The 21161-nt window shown below is 47.5% G+C and overlaps 1 long non-coding RNA gene across 1 annotated transcript; it reads right to left on the minus strand.

The window, feature by feature from the left end:
* Positions 1 to 3814: 3814 nt before the first annotated feature.
* LOC142796189 (uncharacterized) lies at positions 3815 to 7158 on the minus strand. The gene is made up of 3 exons (XR_012893603.1): positions 6621 to 7158; positions 4579 to 4659; positions 3815 to 4497 (listed from the first exon to the last, which is right to left on the minus strand). It is a non-coding gene; the product is annotated as an uncharacterized LOC142796189 (long non-coding RNA).
* Positions 7159 to 21161: the final 14003 nt, after the last annotated feature.

Below are 21161 nucleotides of genomic sequence, written 5' to 3' on the forward strand. Positions count from 1 at the left end.
GCTCTTTATTTTTTTGAAAGTGAGACTCCGCTACCTTTAGAACTTCTACAACTGCTTCAGAAGCTACACACAACGCTAACTTTTCTTTGTACGATTTCAGCTGTGTGAGTCGCGGAACGTCTTTGTTCCCTGTCATGGCACTTACACCAGCATCACAGTCTTTTACTAACTTCTTAGCACTGTGAACAACATACCCTGCGAAGTACAAAAATGACTCGTGCTTCAACATATTCATGTCATGAATGTCAGCAGGAATTAAATCTGTTTGTGTGGTGCTGTCCTCATTGTCTGAGCTCAAACCAGCAAGTAAAAAGCCACCGTCCTTAGTGTAGCTGCCATCAGCACTAGCGTGTAGAAACTGTGCTAGCGTTGCGGAACGCAACGCGCACTTAAATTCATATAACCTGGGAATCGGATGCTTAGCTATAAGAGTAGAGAAGAAATTTTCCAGCGCATCTTGACAAAATCTGCTAAGGAACAGAAAGCGGAATTTGCAAAATGATAGGAAATGCTCCTGCAGCTCAAGTACAGAGAGCGTACTGAAAATAGCCCCTGTCTGCACAGGCTTCCATGGGGCATTTTTGACGGTGCCGATAGAGAGCCCTTCAAAAAGTACAAAAAAATTCTTGAGAAAGTCAATACTTGCCTGCCTCTCTGTCTCAATAACTTTACTCAAGACAAGTTTGGTTGTTCGTGATGTCATGATGCGGAGTCACTTGGCCACAGTTTCAATAAACCAAGCAGTGGCAAGCGCGGACTTCTCTAGCATGCCCTTCTCAACAAGGACGCGCAGTGCAGCCCAAGTATCCACATTGAAAAGACTGTAGGCAGGGCCCACCTTCATTTTTTCGTAATGACCAGGGTCAACACAAGTTTGTTTTGGGTGCGGAGCCAATTTGAAGTCTCCTTTACTGTCAATTTCAATGAGTTTTTTTATTGGTTCAATGAGAACCGCATTTGTGGAGAGACCAGCTTTTACAACAATCTCATCAGGAAGATACAAAGTTTGGCCCCTGGTGAGGTGATTGCGCAGATTTTTCAACAGGTGAGGGGCATCTGCTATAAACCATAGCTTCCGATTCGAATCGCAGGGGTGTGCAGCACTGCAATTTGGCCGACTGTGCTTGCCGACTTTGACAAGAAATAACCTCCATAGAGCCTGATTGCCAACACCCATATCTGAAACAACAGCATCTATTTCAAGGCCAATGTCTTCACATGCTCTTATCATTTTCAAGAGTTCTTGCTTGACAGAGAGTGCATGAAAACAATTTCCAGTCAAATGGTGCCCAATGACCTGCTTCCACCTGGTAGTAACACCACCCAGCATAAATATGAGGCCATGGGTAGCCAAGGTGTCTGCAGGGAGTCTGCCATCTGCCAAGGGAATCGTAGGTCTGCCCAGTACTGCGTCAGCCGAAGGATCATATATGAGGCTTAGGGTGATCTGCATTTCATCCATCATGAGGCACGCATGGCGCTCGTACTCTGTCATGCAGTTGACCTGCGCATGATTGGAAGATACGAATAACTAACATGAAAGGTTAGGCAGGAAATAAAAGAAGTGTTAGTGTTTAAGTACATTACGTCGCACAAGTAGGCTGCAATAAGGTGCCATAACGTAAACAGCCCCACAGTCAAAGGTAATCATTCCGTTAACGTTAAGGTCACCTCCATAGAAGCACTGCCCAACCAAGCATCCATTTGAATGAGGTCCACCAATGTAATGAAATAACTGCTTATCATGACACAAACACATGAGCCGTCGAAAGATACCACTGAGAGCTTGCAATGCGCAAAAGCGTCGTCAGGAATATGCATTATCAGTCAATCAGTGATGATTCGTGGTTTTGGCGCAGCGCACCGATTCGGTACGCTTGTCACAACCAGAACGTGCAATGAACACTTTCGTTATTTTATATAACAACACACTTTATCTGGCCAATATCTCGCGCTACCTTACACTATAAACTATAAGCTTCCTATCACAAAACTCTCTTGCATCCTGTCATGATCAGGCAACTATCAAATGGATGTTTGGTGGCTTAGATTGTATTGTAGTGTCTTGCAATGCCTAGGTTGTTATTAGATGGGTTTCAGCTAAAATGAGAACTCTATGCTATGTAACTTCCATTCAGGCAACCATGAAGTGCTAACCATTTTTCGGGAACACCGTGATTGTGTTATGAGGCATGCCAGCATAAGTAAAAAAATACAAACAAAAATTTAAAATATCGAAACTTCCATAGTGCTGCAAAATGGACAAATTCGTTACGATTACCTTAACAGCGAGAGAGTCCATAATGTCCACCAGCAGCCCTGGACGAAACTTGCAGTGCTCAATGTGACGTTGAAGTGTACGCTGTGAAGGCAATGGCTGGCCGAGCTCCTTGACCATATCATAGCCCCTCGAGCCGCAGGATAGGCGAATCTTCAGTTCTTTGGTCAATGTTTCGTTGGACCACACTGTGCCTCTTGGTGAACGATGCAAGCTGGTGAACTGGTCTTCATTTATGTACGAAGACAGGTGAAGCATAAGTTTCTTGTGCTCCCGCTCTTTCACCCTCGCCTTAGCCTTCGCAATAGTCAGCTGTAGTTCCAGAGCGTTTATTCTGGCCAACAGAGCTGCATGTGAAGCTGTACCTGCAAGTAAAGGATGTATACCTAAATAAAAAACAATGACATCTGGGTTATTCTACGTGAAACGTCCAAGTCATTTCAGCTACCATCTCAAATGTATTTAAAAATAGTACAGATCTGTTGAACTGAAAACAGTCTGCTGCTAGATTCTCTTGGAGGAAATCTCTTTTTTTTATCGCGTGGGAATCCTTCCGAATTTTGGAGAGTATCGTCGGAGTGTTGTTTACGAAAATAATTTATGGCGAGAGTGTTGCATCTCGTTGCAATACCAAGTTTAGTCTACATATTAAGGAAATGCGTTTGTGTAAAGCAGGGGTCTCAAACTCACCTCAGCCAGTGAGCTGAAGACACTACATTGAGTACTGCAAGGGCAGGCGCAGTGTGAACTAGTGGGCGAGGGGATCGGTGGGTGCGTTTGAACAATATGACAGCTATAGTTGCCTTTTGAAAGAGCGGTTTCCCCATATTACATATGTTTCTAACTTACGAAGGGTATTTAGAGTCAGGGTTCGAGAAATAACGATACCTATCTTCGTAATGACTGAAATCGACGCCAATTCTTGAATGAAGAGTTTTCGTTCCACGACCATGTTTCAACGTGTGATGGCCTAATGGACTGCATCACGAAAAGAATGCTTGAGGCCGGCCATGTCTGTGGAGCTCATGATTACACTTATTAAGAAAATGAAAAAAAAAGAAATACGGGACGAAGACAGTCCTCTGCAAGCTGCAGTCAGCATGTTTCAGACCCCTGGAGCGAGTTCGCAGCTTAACAATACATATTATTGCTTTTTTAACACGAAAGAGTTATATACTGCGGTCCACCAAGCCAAGTTCAAGCAAAAGTTCAACATCGCTGCAGCGAAATTCAAGCACCCTTAGAGCAAATGCTGTGTCTTTATACAGCAATAAATAAGCATGGCGCCGATCAGCTTAGCTGTGTATCGACATTGCGTAGATTAGTGCAAGCTTCGAGCCATTTTTAAAAAAAAAAGCTCTTCCATTCAGTTCCACGCCGTCATGGAATTCGTGAAGCGTGTATACATCTGTAGCTTCATATGGACAGTGATAGCTAAAAACAATCACGGGAATGTATAAATTTTATTTTCGCAACAAAACATAAACAAATTCCCTGCGCATAAACTGCAGCGTTACGAGTTTCAAGTAATTGGAAGCTTCAAAATACCTGACGCTTCACCTAAGCACATGCAGTGTGAATGCGCTTCCTTAAATAGCACTGCAAGTGCATCACATGGTATCATAAATGCGAGTAAGTTGCATAACTTAGGTCTGCTTCAAAAGACAACCGTGCGTCAGCTTAGCTGTGCAGTGAAATTACAATAAAGTACTAGCAGCCGATACAGTTTAAGCAGGTCTACCTTTTTCAGTATTCTTTGTTTACAACCATTATGTGTGTAGCAACGAACTCCAAGTGGCCCAGCTGTGCATGCGCAGAATCACTGCAGTGTTTTTTATTTTTCGTTGTGGAACTACGCAAGCCAATTTCATGGTCATGAGGAGATACTTCCACTAGGATGATGCATTTACGAACATACAAAATAAAGTGCTAATAAAAAAAAAACTTAAAACCATGTAGTGCGAGTACACAACTCTTTTTTATGCAGCAAATTGAGTTGGTTTCTATAGCCCCGTAGTAAAATTGTGCAATAGTGGGACTAAACTTCAAAAATTGTTTTCTCCACTAAAAGAAAAAAATAGTTACGTGCATGATGCAATAAACATACACCTGCTTACTTGGTATACTGCACGCAGAACTCTGTTGCACAATGTCCAGAGTACCTTGGCCAACCACTTCTGCTTCAATTCAAAGGTGGGGCGTATCCTCTGGGGACATTTCTACAAGATAGAAGCCATCCATCTCGGTTAATTACAAGCATTACTTCCACGTCTACACCATGAATGTCACCGCAGTCGTACCTTGAGTATCACTCTCATGAGATCCGTGAAAGTAGCAATGGTCATGTCCTATTGAGCTGCTGTCAATGCTCATGCCATTTCCTGAAAATGTCGTTCATAAATGAGCAGACACTATAAAATCAAACGAGACAAGAGTAGTACAATTGATTGAAATGCCGTTTTATTCAACCATTCTAGCAGCTGCTTTCACTTAAACCGCTCCAAAGAAGTCGACGCTTTGTTAACAAACTTCGAAGTCTCCTTATACGCCAACCTAGCAAATTCACTGCACTCATTGTATTAGCGTTTCAATGTTTATTGTCACACAGTTCCTCAACTCCGGCATCTGAACACAAAACTAGCGTGTATGCCACACTGATGGGATGCCTGATGAATACGTGAGACACAACATTGCTTCGAGTCTTACGCGTATGCTTTCATGTACACGTAATCACAATCAATGGACACATTCTTTTTTACTGTGTGCATGTAACATTTGTCGCTACAAATATCGAAAAGGGCGCATCGATTGCACAAACCAGAGACCATGTTCAGCTGTGCAAATTAAGGCAGGGCAGTTGAAGTTCATGCAACAGTGCACGTAATATTGCTGCAAGATTTAAACATGCACAAAAGGAAAACAAAATGCATTGGATTTTGTTGCATGGCCTCCAACTGCTACCACGTAGATTGCATGCGACAATGCGTACATGTGTTTTATTTGTGCACCAAAATGCATTTCTAACTTGGTGAAATGAAGCGCTATAAACGGACCAACAAAAAGAGAGACACAGAGGAGAAATGACTGCATTTTCAACTGTTTGCAGTAGCAAGGAGCGTACAACCCTTAAATGCTGTTTGCTGCCAAGCGGCTGTCATTTCGAAACTCCGAATCCGTAATGCGTCATTTCAGCAATGGTGGCTTCAGCTTAAGAAAATCAGTTTTCGATTAGGGGATGTCTGAAGCACTCAATTACTCGATGGCCCCAACGGGCAATGCACAAAACAACCAACACAGAGGGCCAGGTGCCCCAAGCATCGCAGTGGTCTCAGCGGCTCACAAAGCTTCGATGCGGTCGCTAACCCCTGTTGTCACTTACACATGACAACATTAACGCAACTGATCATGCGGTGTGCTTCATACGTGCGTACATCTTTAATGAGTCCCTTTGCTGCAGCCCCAGAAAGTTATATTGTAAAATTATGCGTAACGCATAAAGCATGCGACTTTTCCCTCATTAATGCATGCGAGTCCGTAAGAAATACACCAGGTTATTTCGAACAAAGTGATTAGCTCTTGCAAGTGATTCCTTGTAACGTATTGATGACATAAATAACGTTAAAACTGAATTTTCTCTCTCTCCGTACATGTTGATTTTTTTCACAGTCTATAGATTTCTTGCGAATGCAGAATGTTCTTTAATTCAAACGTGAAGACAAAACGTTCCTGTGCCGGCGTTACCACTCACAAATAAAGTGGGGGTAGGAGGGGGGGGTGGGGGTGGGATGGTATGCTGGCAGTGCAATTTAGCAATCTTGCAGCATCGCGTGAAAGCGGGATCAGCTGTGATGCATTTTTACTCCACTGCGCCTTTCAGTGTAGTCATCCCGTGCTTACCGCAGGAACCAAATATCGGTCGCGTACAGCCCGACAATCTTTTTCAGTAGCTATGTTCAAGTTGCTATGTTTGTTTGTCTACCTAAAAACTAAACTTGTAATGCTCCTACAAGATATCGAGCAGTGCGATTATTCAGATAATGCAGCACGAGTAATACAAACAGCGCAATGACATACCTGAAAGCAGAGGTCTTTTCGTGCGCCTTCGCTGCCGGGAAGGCTTAATAAGCGTTGGCACAGCGTCGCGTCTGAGCTTCTTTACGCCGCGTTCAAGAGCAAGGGGCGCAAACTGGTCTGGCGTGAAATGCTCCTGAAAGTGCAGTCATTTAAGCTGTATTAAACCGTACATGCATACGCACAAATATTTGTAACGAAGGTCACGTACTAGACGCGCGTTAGACGCGCGTTGTGTAGCGTTTCAACAAAAGCCGATAAATCAACTCACCTCGCAAAGCCGCGTCGACGGCGTTGCACGGAAGTCCTCGCGTGAAATGTTTTATAGCCACACTTCACGGCGTGCACTATTCCGGATGCCACGAGGTATGTTGTAGAGCGAGAAACCATCTTCTGTTTTGTTGCTGCAGCCTACAGCACAACAACCCGGCATTGTTCAAAAATTGGCAAGTACTTAACGTACTCAAGATCTACTGCGAAGCATGCTTGGCCGAGCGACTTCACGCCAAATGGAACGCTCCTCTTCTACAGCTGATGTCTTGGATACAATAAGGTCCCTAGTCTAGGGACCTTAGGATACGATCTCGTCTTTCGTCGCGGCAAGAATCCAACTGGAACCATATGCACATGCGCACTTGTTTTGAACCTTTTGCTTTATAATAAATATCACCACCATCCACTAATACCATCACGTGCAACGAATTCACCTATCACAGACCTTGGATGGCAGAGAAAAAGAGGAGTAATCGAGAGAGTGAGGAGGACGGCTCGAGAACAATGAGTGACGCTACCTTGTTTCATCTAGGGACCTTAGGCTAACCGTGGCCACCGCGCCGTCTGGTGAGCGGAAACGAAACGGGGCCACGCATCGACGGCAGCCGCCGTGGGAGTTTGAGAACTGGCAGGATCTAGTAACATTGCCCTGAACTGAATGGACATGCAGTCTGTCAGTTTACAGTGATCTGCACGTAGTGATCTGTAAGGTTTGTTTTTCAACCAAAAAGTCTCGTTCACAGACTACTTTTCTTTCTCATTTTGAAACCGCGAGTACAACAAAATGTCACCTCTCCAAATTCCAGCGAAGGCACGCGAGTACAAGATCTCAAAAAGGGGAATGGCAAAAATGAATTGAGCGAGAAAAGCAGTCTGTGAACGAGAGTTTTAAAAAACTAACATAACAGAATAGCTGCCTTACAGATTATTGCAAACTGTCCATTGTTTTCTCTTGCAGAACATTTTGGGAAGACCAGGGCTTGAAACGCGAGCACCGAGGCGCTCTGAACCAGCTCTCGGAAGCTCTCATCAAGCTTCCATGATGCTACCATCAACATATAGTATTACGCTACCTTTAGTGTGTAAATAGTGTATATAAACGTTGCTCTTATCAGCACCGGCTACTCTGCTCGACTTCTACCCGAGACGGGGGCGCTGCGAGCGCTCAATGGTGACGGACGCACTCCACATCGCCTCCGTAGATTTTCTGCTATTTCTGTGGATATCCACCTTGGTAACCCTAAAACTTGGATTTATCGTCACCGCCAAGTTCTCCGCTTCGCCTAGACAACACCTTCGTCCAGGTGGGTCCAGTTTTGACAACTTGAGGGACGTCCTTCACTCCCAGCTACAACGCCGCCTCGCTAAGGGCTCTCAGCCCGGCGATGGCGGCCGCTAACGTGGTTACGGGCTATGATCCTACCTCAAGCCAAATGCTGTCCATGGAGATTTCATCCTCCGAAAACACTATGCCATCAGAAGATGAATACCTCGACGACATGGTGAGACTGTGGCAACGCAAGCAAGCGAAATCGAAGTCTGCGTCTCAACAACAACGAGACGCCACGGCGGGCCACCATTCCCCAGCCTTGCAAGGAACGCCGGTGCGCCATCCCTCCGGTGGTGTGCCTACCTCTGCTCCGTCCTCGCAGCCAGCGAAGCAACGCAAGTGGCGTCCGCGTCAGACTCCTCGCCTCTCTCGCGACGACTACATCGTAGTAGTTAAACCTCACGTTCCCTGCGAGCTACGCACATTTGTCCCGGCCGATCGCGCGGGCGACGCCATCCGCAGCTACCTCGGCGACCAGATTACCACGCAAATTCAAGTGTGGCCAATCTGGGAACAGAACATCTTGGTCTGTAGCACCACCATTTTGCCTATGGCACAGCGACTCCTCGGGGACTTCCAGCTGCAAGTGGGGGATCAGCAGCTGCCCGTTCGAGGCCACGCCAAGGCACCAGGGGATACATGCAAAGGCGTCATCAATGTAAACCCTGCTGAAAGCCCGGAGAAGATAAAGTCTGAACTGTATTGGCCTCAAGGTACTATCCTTGCGGTCCGCAAACTCGGAGATTCCGCGGCGGCGGTGGTGACTTTCGAGGGCACGAAGTTACCCCGCTTCCTCTTCTACCACTGCGTGGCGACGTATATCCGTGCCTACAAGAAAACGGTCCCTGTATGCACCAAGTGCGGTACCATCGGTCATCGACCACCTCAGTGCCATCACGACGCTCCAACCCAGTGTGCCAAATGTGGAACCCCCGCACCTGCAGGTCTCAATGCCCACGACTGCCACCCCAAGTGCCTCCTCTGCCACGGCGCCCATGAGACTGGGACCAGTGGCTGCATGGCAAAATACCGAAAATATCGGAAACGCAAGCAGCCCTCAACATCTCCTCGAGGGACCACCTCATGTTCGTCACAGCCAGACAGCAGCACAAACCTGCATCATTCGACTCCACCACTCCACGCCGACTCTCAAGCATTCCCACCGCTCGAAGCACCAGCGGCGGTACCTCAGGTGAGCAGTTGGGCAGAGAAAGGTGCTTCTAAGCCTCTCTCACCCCATTCTGTCGATCCTCCTTCTCCCGAACTTGCGGCCCTTCGCCAGCAAGTTGCGGCACTTCAAAAGCAAAATTCTCTTTTAACTAAACAACTCGAACTCTTAAATAAGCGACTTCAACCCCAACAACAGTGTACTGCAAGGCCATCCGGTATTGCCTCCTCTGTCCAGGCGGCTACGCCAGCTACGTCCAAGCTTAGTCCTCGCGCTAAGTCCACTCCCATTAAACCGCCGGTTCAAGCAGCCATGTGTACTCCAGCACTCGGAACCGGTGCCACATCTACTCCAGAAGCTCTTGAGGCTCCTGGGGCACCTCAGGTTCTCTTGCCCGCTAACCAAACTCTCCCTAGCGAAGAGCACACCCCGCGCGTAGAGGAACGCCTCACGCGCGTCGAAGCTTCGATTAATCACCTCCTCACCAGCTTCTCGGTCCAACGCATAGTAGTAGAGGTTACCCAGGCTATTCAAGCCTGGGCAATCACCCAGTTTCAACCCAAGGCATCGCGCTCCCGCTCCTGCTCGATGAGCAGTGAGGGTACAGCTCCACGGCGTCGTCGTAAGGTGGCTACCACCACCCCGCCGTCGGATAATCCGGCCTCCGTGCCCCTCCCTGCCTCTGAGGATTCCGAGCGGAACATGGAGGACCAAATATAAAACCTAGGACAGTCACGATGGCTACCAATCGTACGTCCCGTTCAAACATTGCGTCTAAATTCGAGATCATACAGTGGAACCCTGGAGGCTTCGGGAACAGGCGAAAGCGTTCACATCTTTCCCTTTTCCTCAGCTCACTTGGCTCTCAGCCGGCCGTCTTGGCGCTCCAAGAATCTGGCCCTGCTCCATCCCTTTCTGGATACTGCTCCTATGTAGGCGGCACCACCACATGCCTCCTCGTGCATAAAGCTTACACGGCGATACAGATCGACCTCGATCTGGATCTTCCTTACGACTACTGCATGATATCAGTGCTGTCTCAGCGGAGGGGCCAACCATCAATACATATCTTAAACGTGTACTGTCCCCCTCGCCTTGCGAGGGCTTCGTTTGCGCATCTCTTCCATCGGGCACTGCGTATAGCGGCCCGACAACCACTGGTGATTGTCGGGGACTTTAATGCCCCCAGCCCTCACTGGGGTTACCACTACGAGAAGGCCCGAGGCAGAGAGCTCAAGGAGCTCATTTCCTCGCTGAGCCTGACGCTTCTTACCGATCCGGCACAACCCACACGTTCCGGCAACTCGGTCACGCGAGACACATGCCCCGACCTCTCCCTCACCCGTCACATCCGCGATGCTACATGGGAAAATTTAGGCGAAAACCTAGGCAGCGATCACTTTTTACTCCGCATTTCGTTCACACCGCGGCAGAAAATGCGCCAACACTGGGGCCAAGCCCGTCTCACCGATTGGACTCAGTTCAGAATGCAACCATTCCCCGCCGGCCTCTCCTCGACCGAATATGCAGCGTGGGCATCATACGCTCTTCATATAAAACAAGCGAACACTCGCACCCTTGCAACCTCTAATTTGACTCCTGCAATCGATCCACACCTCCTACATCTTCGGCACGCTCGCCGCGGGCTCACAAGGCGCTGGAAACGCAACAAACTTAATCGGAAACTTCGCGCTCGCGTTGAGGCGCTCACAGCAGAGGCGGCCGCATACTCCGCACAACTTTCCGATGCTAACTGGGCAGACACCTGTTCGAAGGCTGCAAACCAGATGAGCTCTAAGAGTGCGTGGCGACTCTTTAGAAGCCTTCTCGATCCCTCCACCACCAGGGGAGAAACGCAACGCCAGCTCCACCGTGTTCTGCATGCATTTCAGGGCACTACGGATGAACTCGCGCGAGAACTTTGTGACCGCTACATCTGCCGCACAATTGATCCCGCAGGCCCAGCATATACGTATTCCGGCGCCCCTAACACCGACCTCGACGCCCCATACACGCTTTCTGATTTACGATTTGCACTCTTGAAAATGCGACGGGGCACGGCCCCTGGACGCGACGGAATCACAGTATCGCTCCTGGCAAATCTTCCCGACCAAGCACACCTCTCACTACTCCAGCTTATAAATTCGATATGGGACGGTTCTCCGCTTCCAACGGAATGGACCACATCGGTCGTGACATTCATTCCCAAATCGGCAAAGTCCGTTAGTATTGAGGCACTGAGATTCATCTCACTTACGTCTTGCGCAGGCAAACTCATGGAAACCATGGTTCGCGAACGCCTTTCCGCCTACTTGGAGGCCAGGAGCACCTTTGCCGACACGATGTTTGGCTTTCGCCCGCATCTGTCGGCGCAGGACATCCTGCTCCAGCTTCAACACGATATCATAGAGCCGACTACTATGCGCCATAACGATAAAGCCGTGCTCGCTCTCGATCTCCGCGGGGCGTTCGACAACGTCAAAACAGCACTATACTCACTAACCTGTCTACCACAAACTGCGGGCAGAAGACTTTCAACTACATTCGCGCCTTTCTATCACATCGCACCGCCTTCATTCGCCTTAATTCTACCGAACACGGCCCGTACTTATTAGGCATGCGGGGTACACCTCAAGGGGCAGTCCTGTCTCCTCTACTTTTTAACCTGGCGATGATGAACCTCCCCTCTCTTCTAAGCGAGGTCGAGGGAATACAACACGCACTATATGCGGACGATATCACAATCTGGACCAACACCGGCTCCTTAGCGCAAATCGAAGAACGCCTGTAAAAGGCTGCCCTTCTGGTGGACACCTACGCAGGTTCATGCGGCCGCATGAACCTGCGTAGGTGTCCAGCTAAATCGGCTCTTCTCTCAGTCTCTCCGCTACCGCCGCCTCAAATTTTTCTTCCGTCCGGGCCCGTCCCGTCAGTACAAAATATTCGGGTTCTTGGCCTTCCCCTCACATCGTCCTTGGATCCAAAGGGCACAATAGCAGGCCTCAGACGCACCAGCGAACAGGTGAGCCGCATGATACGGCGAGTTTCTACCAAGCGCGGCGGCCTCCGCGGGTCTCAGTCCCTCCGATTGGCCCACGCGTTTGTGACCAGTCGCGTCCTCTACGCCTTGTCTTACCTCCGCCTGCGTCGTCGACACGAGCACCAGCTGGACGTCCTTCTTCGTTCAGTATACAAACGCGCTCTGGACCTACCTATTGCAACTTCCAACAGCCGATTCACGGCTCTGGGGGTACACAACACCTTTGCAGAGATGCGCGAAGCTCATCGCGTTAACCAAATCAATCGACTGTCGCAGACGCCTTCAGGGCGCCGTCTTCTACACAGACTTGGCCTTAACCCGATATCTGACCAAGACCCTCTGCAGCCGGTACCAGAGCTCTTGCGTCAAAAGCTATGGGTGGAACCTCTACCCCGTAATATGAACCCTGACCTCCATCCTGGCCGTAGACTAGCACGTGCCGCGGCCCTTCATACGCGACACTCCGATCATCCTGGTGTTTTCTACATGGACGTCTCGGGGTCCCTCCCCCTCGGGTCACTTCACGGCTGCCGTGATTACAGAGGGCAAACACGTAGATGGCCTCTCCTTTCGAGCAGACACAGTAACGCACGCTGAAGAGGTTGCCATAGCTTTGGCCGCCTCTCACCCTGCTTCACGCACCATCCTGACGGACTTGCGCTCGGCCTGTTCTCAGTACCTTCAGGGTTCCATTGCTCCGCTGGTGGCTAGCCTACTACAGGCAGCCTCTTGGCGCTTTAACCCTCATCCCATTCGTATAGTGTGGACCCCAGGCCACTCGGGCCTGCCCGGCAACGAGGCGGCAAATGCCGCTGCCTGCGCTTCTCCTGTCCGGGCCGTTGCCCCTCCATGTCCCGAGACGGAATCTGGCAATACCAACCTGACGTGCTTTCGCGAAATTTTGGCTTATTACCGGGCTTCGCGCCGCCTCTACCCGGACCCCGCACGCGGTTTGGAGAAAGCGGACGAACGACTGCTACGCCGCCTGCAGACGAACACCTTTATCAGTCCGGCGGTCGCCAGGCACTTTTTGCCGGCAATCAATGGCACCTGCTCGACCTGTCATGTCCTCGCCGACACATATCACGTCGTAGCATCGTGCCCAGTTAATACCGTCCCTTTCTCATCCCCTTTTCCTATCCCAACCAGAGAGGCTTGGGAGGAGCACCTGCTCGGCTGCTCTACCTTGGCTGCACAACGCTCCTTGGTGGAGCGCGCACGGGCAGCTTCCAGCTCCACTGGCGTCCCGGAATAGGGTCTTGCCACTCTATCACGCCGATGGGCCACGTCGGCACTCTCTAGTAAACTTTTTCTGAAATAAATGTTTTTTACCACCACCTACCCGAGACTTGGCTAGCTCCTTCGAATACATCACGAGCAAGCAAAAGGGCACGGAGTTGTACAGGCGAAAGTGTGCAAAATCACATCGCTTTTATTACGTGACATATTCGTTCTCCGCTGCATTCGCCCGCTCGTGTCCACAGATAACGTTCCAGTTTGTATAGCGAAGACACACCGTTGATTGCGGTCACGTCATTGAATATCAATTAAACAGCGGTTGCATGATTTATTTGCACATTACTTCACCATAAAGTATGGTGAAGTAATTTGTTACTTGGCCACCTGAGGAGCTTTCTAAATTTACTTACTGTTTATCAAGACCTGAATATAATGTTAAGATTTATTTGGTTGATTCTGAGCATTACCTTCGCAACAGAAGTACATCAACACTGCCCGCAACATTTATTATTCATCTTGCCCAGTGCCAGTAGGTCCGTTCAAGTTACGTGATGAAAACCAGTTTGCTGGACTATGTCATATATGACATGTTGCTCGAATTTCGGTCTCTGCATTTTTGATGAATCCAGCCGTCTTTTGTAAAGTCTCTAATGGTAAGTTTTTTTCAAATTTTGTTTTGTTATTTTTAAACCTGGTGGCCTCAGACAAGCTTAATACGCCTCTTCTCACCACTGGATAGCGTTGTTACGCGCGGCACCTGGGACGACGGGGGAGAGAGGCGTTCTTTGTTCATCGAACAAGTCACCAAAGGGCTGCCAGCCTGCTGTCCGCCGTGTTTTGTCCATCTTAGCCGGGAAGTGAGGTGGCATTCCGACACCATAAGACGTTCGACGAGACGACCACAATGGTTTCTTGGCTTCACAGGTGCAGTGTGGTGGCCACACCCAATCAAAGACGTTGACTTGAGCGAGTGTGAGCGGCACCATCAGAAATGGTGTGTGTGTCCCGTGATTCAACAGCTCATTCTGGACCCATTCCCTGATTTAGTCAAAACGCACATTTTATAATGAGCCACCCAGCTCATTCGCGAGAGATCTCTCACCATGTCTGTACAGAATGTAATAAATCCTCTGTTAAGTTTGCCATCCTACTCCTGAGTGCACATGCGTTCTCTTGTCTGTCTCTCTACAACCCCTTTCTTGCCCCTATTTCTCCACCCCCAGTGCTGGGCAGCAAACCGGATGCGAAGATCTGGTTGATCCCCCAGCGTTCCTTTCTCTCTCTCGACATCTTACTGCCTTGGCATCTTCATCCCGGATATCTGATGCCTGAAAAGGCCGGTACTAACGGAGTTTAAAGAATAAAACAGATGGGGAATATTTTCTGCGGCATGTTGAGACGCTGCATATGAGTGGTCATCCTCGAAAATTATCAACCTTAACACCAAAGACAGGTGATGATATACCCTGAGTAGGTTCGAAGATGTATTATGCCTCGACGCTTCTAATCTCGATTAAACTTCTCCCTTTCGATTTCATCCTTCGGAGCTTTTTGTAGTTCTTCACCTAACGAACTGCATTCGTGCTGCACTGCTACTACTTCATTTCCTCTGTATATACGCCCTGTTTCGGGCACGATCATAGGCTGCCATCTTGAACTGATAATTACGCTGTTTTGAATCCATATGAATATTCGAATAGTGCTACGGTGAACTCGCATGCATCAACACGCTGGGCCAGTACGTTCAACGTCGTATGGTCATAATCATTGCTAATTACGACATAGAAAACCAGCAAAAATTGCTTTTAAGCCTAAGATGGCAGCGTCTATGCTTTACTGTAACTGTTACATTTATTTTTTGTCAATTTGTCCAATATATCATTTCATGCAGCGACCGCAGAACTTGTGCCGCTGTTCATAGTGGTACTCTCGGTCTCTGAAGCTGGATAAAGATAACTAAGAAGCCTGGTTTTTGCTGGCTACATAAAATGTGAAACCAAGCTATAAATTAAGATGAAGAAGAAAAAGACAAATCTGTGAAAAGTCAGTATTGGCGCATAAATGGCGCACCGATTGCGCCGATGAAAATCATCGGCGGCGGTGGTGGCGGCGCGCCGATCAGTTCGCGTCGGCGGCGGCGGTGCGGTGAAAACTCTAGGCGGCGGCGCGCCGACCAGTCGGCGCACACCTCTACCTTTTTCCGCCCTACTTCCGAGCTGTGTGGACGTCACGGGGTAAGAATAGAGGTGTGCGCCGACTGGTCGGCGCGCCGCCGCCGAGAGTTTTCGCCACGCCGCCGCCGCCGACGTTTTATATCGGCGCGATCGGCGCGCCATTTATGCGCCAGTACTGACTTTTCATAGATTTGTCTTCTTTTTCATCTTGATTAATAGCTTCGTTTCACATTTCATGTAGCCAGTAAAAATCAGGCTTCTTAGTTATCTTCATCCAGCTTCAGAGACCGAAAGTACCACTAAGAACAGCGGCACAAGTTACACGGCCGCTGCATGAAAAGACATATTCGACAAATTGACTAAAAATAAATGTAACAGTTACAGTAAAGCGTAGACACTACCATCTTACGCTTAAAAACAATTTTCGCTGTTTTTGTGTTGTAATTAGCTATGATTATGGTCACACGACGTTGAATGTGATGGCCCAGCGTTTTGCTGCGTGCGAGTTCACCATAGTACCATTCAAATATTCATACGGATGCAAAACGGCATCATTATCAGTCCAAGATGGCAGCCTATAATTGTGCCCGAAACAGTTCGTATATACAGAAAAAATGAAGTGGTAGCAGTGCAGCACGAATGCAGCGCGTTAGATGAAGAACTACATAGAGCCCCGAAGGATGAAATCGAAAGAGAGAAGTTTAATGAAGATTAAAAGCGTCGAGGCATAATACATGCTCGAACCTACTCAGGGTACATCAGCGCCTGTCCGCGGTGTTAAAGTTGATAATTTTCGAGGATGACCACTTATATGCAGCGTCTGAACATGCTGCAGAAAATATTCACCATCTGTTTTATTTTTTATCTTATCTATTTGTACCGGCCTTTTAAGACATTCAATATCCGGGATGAAGATGCCAAGACAGTAAGATGGCAAGAAGGAAAGAGGAAGGCTGGGGGATTTACCATCTCTTGGCATCCGGTTTGCTGCCCAGAACTGGGGGTGGAGAAATAGGGGCAAGAAAGGGCGTGTAGAGAGAGAATGGAAAACGCGTGTGCACTCAGGAGTAACATGGCAAACTTGGCAGAGGATTTATTACATTTTGTACAGACAGGGCGAGAGATCTCTTGCGAATGAGCTGGGTGGCTCACTATAAAGTGTGCGTTTTGACTAAATCAGGGAATGGGTCAAGAATGCGCTGTTGAATCACGGGACACACACACCTTTTCTGACAGTGCCGCTCACACTCGCTCAAGTCAACGTCTTTGATTGGGGCGTGGCCACCACACTGCACCGGTGACACCAAGAAACCATTGTGATCGTCTCTTCGAACGTATTATGTTGTCGGAATGCCACCTCACTTTACGGCTAAGATGGACGATACACGGCGGACAGCAGGCTGGCAGCCCTTCGGTGACTTGTTTGATGGACCAAGAACGCGGCCCTCCCCCGTCGGCCCAGGCACCGCGCGTAACAACGGCTATCCAGTGGTGAGAAGCAGCGCAATAAGCTTGTCTGAGGCCACCAGGTTTAAAAATAACAAAACAAAATTTGAAAAAAAACTTACCAGTAGAGACTTTACAAAAGACGGCTGGATTCATCAAAAATGCAGAGACCGAAATTCGAGCAACATGACATATATGACATAGTCCAGCAAACTGGTTTTCATCACGTAACTTGAACGGACCTACTGGCACTGGGAGAGGTTAAGAATGATTGTCGCGCACAGATGTACATCCGCTGCGAAGGTAATGCTCAAAATCAACCAAATAAAACCTAACATGATTTTAAAGTCTTGGTAAAAACGTAAGTCAAGTTAGAAAGCTCCTTAGGAGGCCAAATCATAAATTACTTCACCATACTTTATGAAGAAGTAATTTGCAAATAAATAATGCAACCACTGTTTAATTGACATTCAGTGACGTGACCGCAATCAACGATGTGTCGTCGCTATAAAAACTGGAAAGTTATATGTGGGCACAATCGGGCGAATGTGGCGGAGAATGAATATGTCACGTAATAAAAGCGATGTGATGTTGGACATTTTCATCTTAACAACTCCGTGCCCTTTTGCTTGCTCGTGATTTATTCGAAGGAGCTAGCCAAGTCTAGGGTAGAAGTCGACGATAGTTATAGCGCGAGAACAAAACGACGACACAGAGACAAGAAGGACACGAAAGACTTGTCTCTGTGTCGTCGTTTTGTTCTCGCGCTATAACTATCGTCATGCCATACCAACTAGCCCAAGCTGCCACACTTCTAAGTTACATAGAAGTCGAGTAGAGTAGCCGGGGCTGATAATAGGAACGTTTATATACACTATTTACACACTAAAGGTAGCGTAATACTATATGTTGATGGTAGCATCATGGAAGCTTGATGAGAGCTTCTGAGAGCTGGTTCAGAGCGTCTCGGTGCTCGCGTTTTAAGCCGTGGTCTTCCTAAAAGTGTCTGCAGGAGAAAACAATGGACAGTTTGCAATAATCTGCAAGGTAGCTTTTCTGTAAGGTTAGTTTTCCAACCAAAAACTCTCGTTCACAGACTGCATTTCTCGCTCATTTTGTTTTTGCCATTCACCTTTTTGAGATCTTGTTCTGCTCGCGTGCCTTCGCTGTAATTTGGAGAGGTGACATTTTGTTGTACTCGCGTGCTCGCGTGCATTCGCTGGAATTCGAAAAGGTAAAGGCACAATGAGGGAGAAAAGCAGTCTGTGAACGAGAGTTTTTGGTTGGAAAATAAACGTTACAAGAAAGCCGCCTTGCATATCACTGTAAACGGACAGACTGCACGTTCATTCAGTCCAGGGCAGTCCAAAGAAATTGTCGTCTTCATCTCCATCCCCGTATTGGAGGGGGGGGGGGGTAGTGGTTAGAAGTAGGCGCCAAATTTCTGCAGCCCAACAGGGAGCACGGCGCAGTGAATAAGGATAAAAAAAACGAGAGAGAGAAAGAGAGAGAAAGTCAAAGACTGCCTTCTTTTCTACCCAGAAAATAGAAAGGATGCACGTTCAGTTCGTCCCACAGCGAGAGAGAAACACAACGTAGGTCATAATGCAATAATACGCACAACACAGCACAGTTCAATAACGTTGCATCGCAAGTACAGAATAGGGTCTGCAGCCCTATGCAGGCTAGGGCCTTGGGGAGTGGAAGACTTGAAAGCACCACAGAGTGTGGGAAACATACCTGACGACGCATCCCAAGCTCTCGGCTAATTGTTCAGTGCATCTCGTGGCACGTCAAACAAATCAAGCAGCCTCGATTTCCAACAGCTCTTCCTAGGCCGTCAGTCAGTCAGGTATGTCCAAAGAGTTTTTGACGAGGGGAGGCAACAGCCAAAAAGAATTCGAAGTATGACTTTCGTGTTCTCGCCTCTTTTGGAGCACCTCGAGAGCGTTGACCCGGAACAAATCATGGTAGGCTAAGCTGCAATCGTCCTTCGCGTCCAAGCGGCGCCGAGTCAAAGAGGCAGATCTTAATATTTTCTACAGACACACGCACAAAGAACGCACAGCTTCACTCCGATAGGAAATTGGTTGTGGTCGAAGTGACGTACGCAACGTGCATCTGCTATAAGAAGGCGTGCAGTGTATGCCATAGCTTCTTGTCTTAGAAAGTCTTGGAATTCTATTATATATTCATTATATAGCTGAAGTATGAGGCGTTTGTTAGTCGCATATATTTGGGCTAAAGTACTACAAATGTTTATTCGCCGCGCATGATTTCTGGAAATGATACTCCTGAATGTTGCGCCAAGAAAAAGGAAATCGCTCCAACATTTTTTTTAGACTAAGCTCGCACGTGGGAGTACTTGTTCTCTGTCTGTGCTTTTCCATGGTTCATGAATATTAAGCCCCGCGGCCGCTTCTATAGAATGGTGTACAATGAGCCGTATCAACGCTGTGACAGGATTTTCTACAGACTACCAAGCATTCGATCACCAGACATTTTCCCTCCGGTATATTTCGATTAAAAGAAGCGACATATTTTTGCTGAAAACCCGGTTTATGCACTGGGGCCCGGTGCACAGATGTTGCACACTACAACTATTGACCATCGCGAACACGAAGATTGCAAGTAAAAGCCTTTATGCTATTCTCTGTACGGCCGGTGTAACGAAACCCTCTAGTTTTGAGGTTAGTGGGTTAAACCATGCACTTTGCTCATTTCTATTTTTCATCATGGCGTTTGTCTATTCACTGAGTGGTGCTATGTGGAGCACGCGGCAGTAGTGCCGATGTGCTTTTTGGTTCTGTTACAAAAAGAAAACTAGCTAGCTTGTATCTCTTCTTCAATGAGTCCTTCAATTAAACCTATTCTAGGGGGCTGCATAGAAGACTATACGCATGACGCAGTTGGAAAAGTAAAGCACGTTGTAAGAAACCACTTCTGCTAATTGAAGGACTTGTGGACCATTACCATCTAGACTGTAGTGTTCTGCAGAAATATGTTGAGCCAATGACGCACCGCATAAGGTTCTAAATTTAACATTGGTGTGTACAGAGCACATTTGCTAGCAGCCTGCCCTGTGTACCGACAGTAAGCTTTTTTTTTCAATGAAGCTCTTTTTTGTTTTTAGAGAGCTAAATATTTTTGAATTGGCGATCTACTGATCTCAGTCCTTGCATGTGTTTATATTAGGGTGGTTGGTTGTGGTGGTTCCTAGCCTTAAGTGCAATCCTAGCATTAAGTACAAGCTGAGTGGACGCGAGAAACATCTAGACATCATATACAGCCCTCTAAGTACTTATTCAAATTCCTTGCATTAAGTGCAATCCTAGCATTAAGTACAAGTTGAGTGGACGCGAGAAACATCTAGACATCATATACAGCCCTCTAAGTACTTATTCAAATTATTTCCGCGCAAGTATTAGCTTTAGTCATTGAGGAATTCGAATACATTTAGAGTGCACTAAGTGGATCTCTCGTGGCACTGTGAAGGAATACCGACGTGTAAAGTACCTGGTTAATCACACCCGAAGATTTATAAATTGATAAACACAACGAGCAAGGTATCCGCGAAAATAAAGAAAGTATGTTTCGTGGCGGATGAGTTGCAATGATAAGCCAACACATGATTACTGCTTAATCAAACATGGTCCCTCAAATACTATTCAGTTAGTTCATAACTGTGACTTCTTTGCCATGCAACTTTTTTTTCTCATGGATTCTTTGCTTTTGTCGCACAGGTTGGTATTATTTCCCGGTAAGCGGAGCGCTGCACGTGGTTTAAATGCACCTGGGTAGAGTTCGCATTTTTTTCTTGACTAAAGCAATGATAATGTGGCACTCGAAACACTGAAAATCAAAATGACGAACTATTGGAATGCCGAAAGTTAGTACACAAAAAATTCAAAAAGCCGTATAAACAAGATACCGAAAGTGTAAAATGTCAATGGCGCTCTTCTTTCTTCTCTTCTGCTCTTCCTGCTTCACGATATGTTTTTTGCGCCTCACTCTTCTGCACCAAGTCAAAAAATCAAAACACCTAACTACCGAAACGCCGAAATATCAAAATGTCTGCTCCACCTAGCTATACTGAAAGATGAGGTACCTACCTAAATTAGAGGTTACGCCAGCACACTCTT

The sequence above is a fragment of the Rhipicephalus microplus genome, chromosome 2 (genome assembly GCF_043290135.1).
Source record: "Rhipicephalus microplus isolate Deutch F79 chromosome 2, USDA_Rmic, whole genome shotgun sequence".
NCBI classification, from domain to species: Eukaryota; Metazoa; Arthropoda; class Arachnida; order Ixodida; family Ixodidae; genus Rhipicephalus; species Rhipicephalus microplus.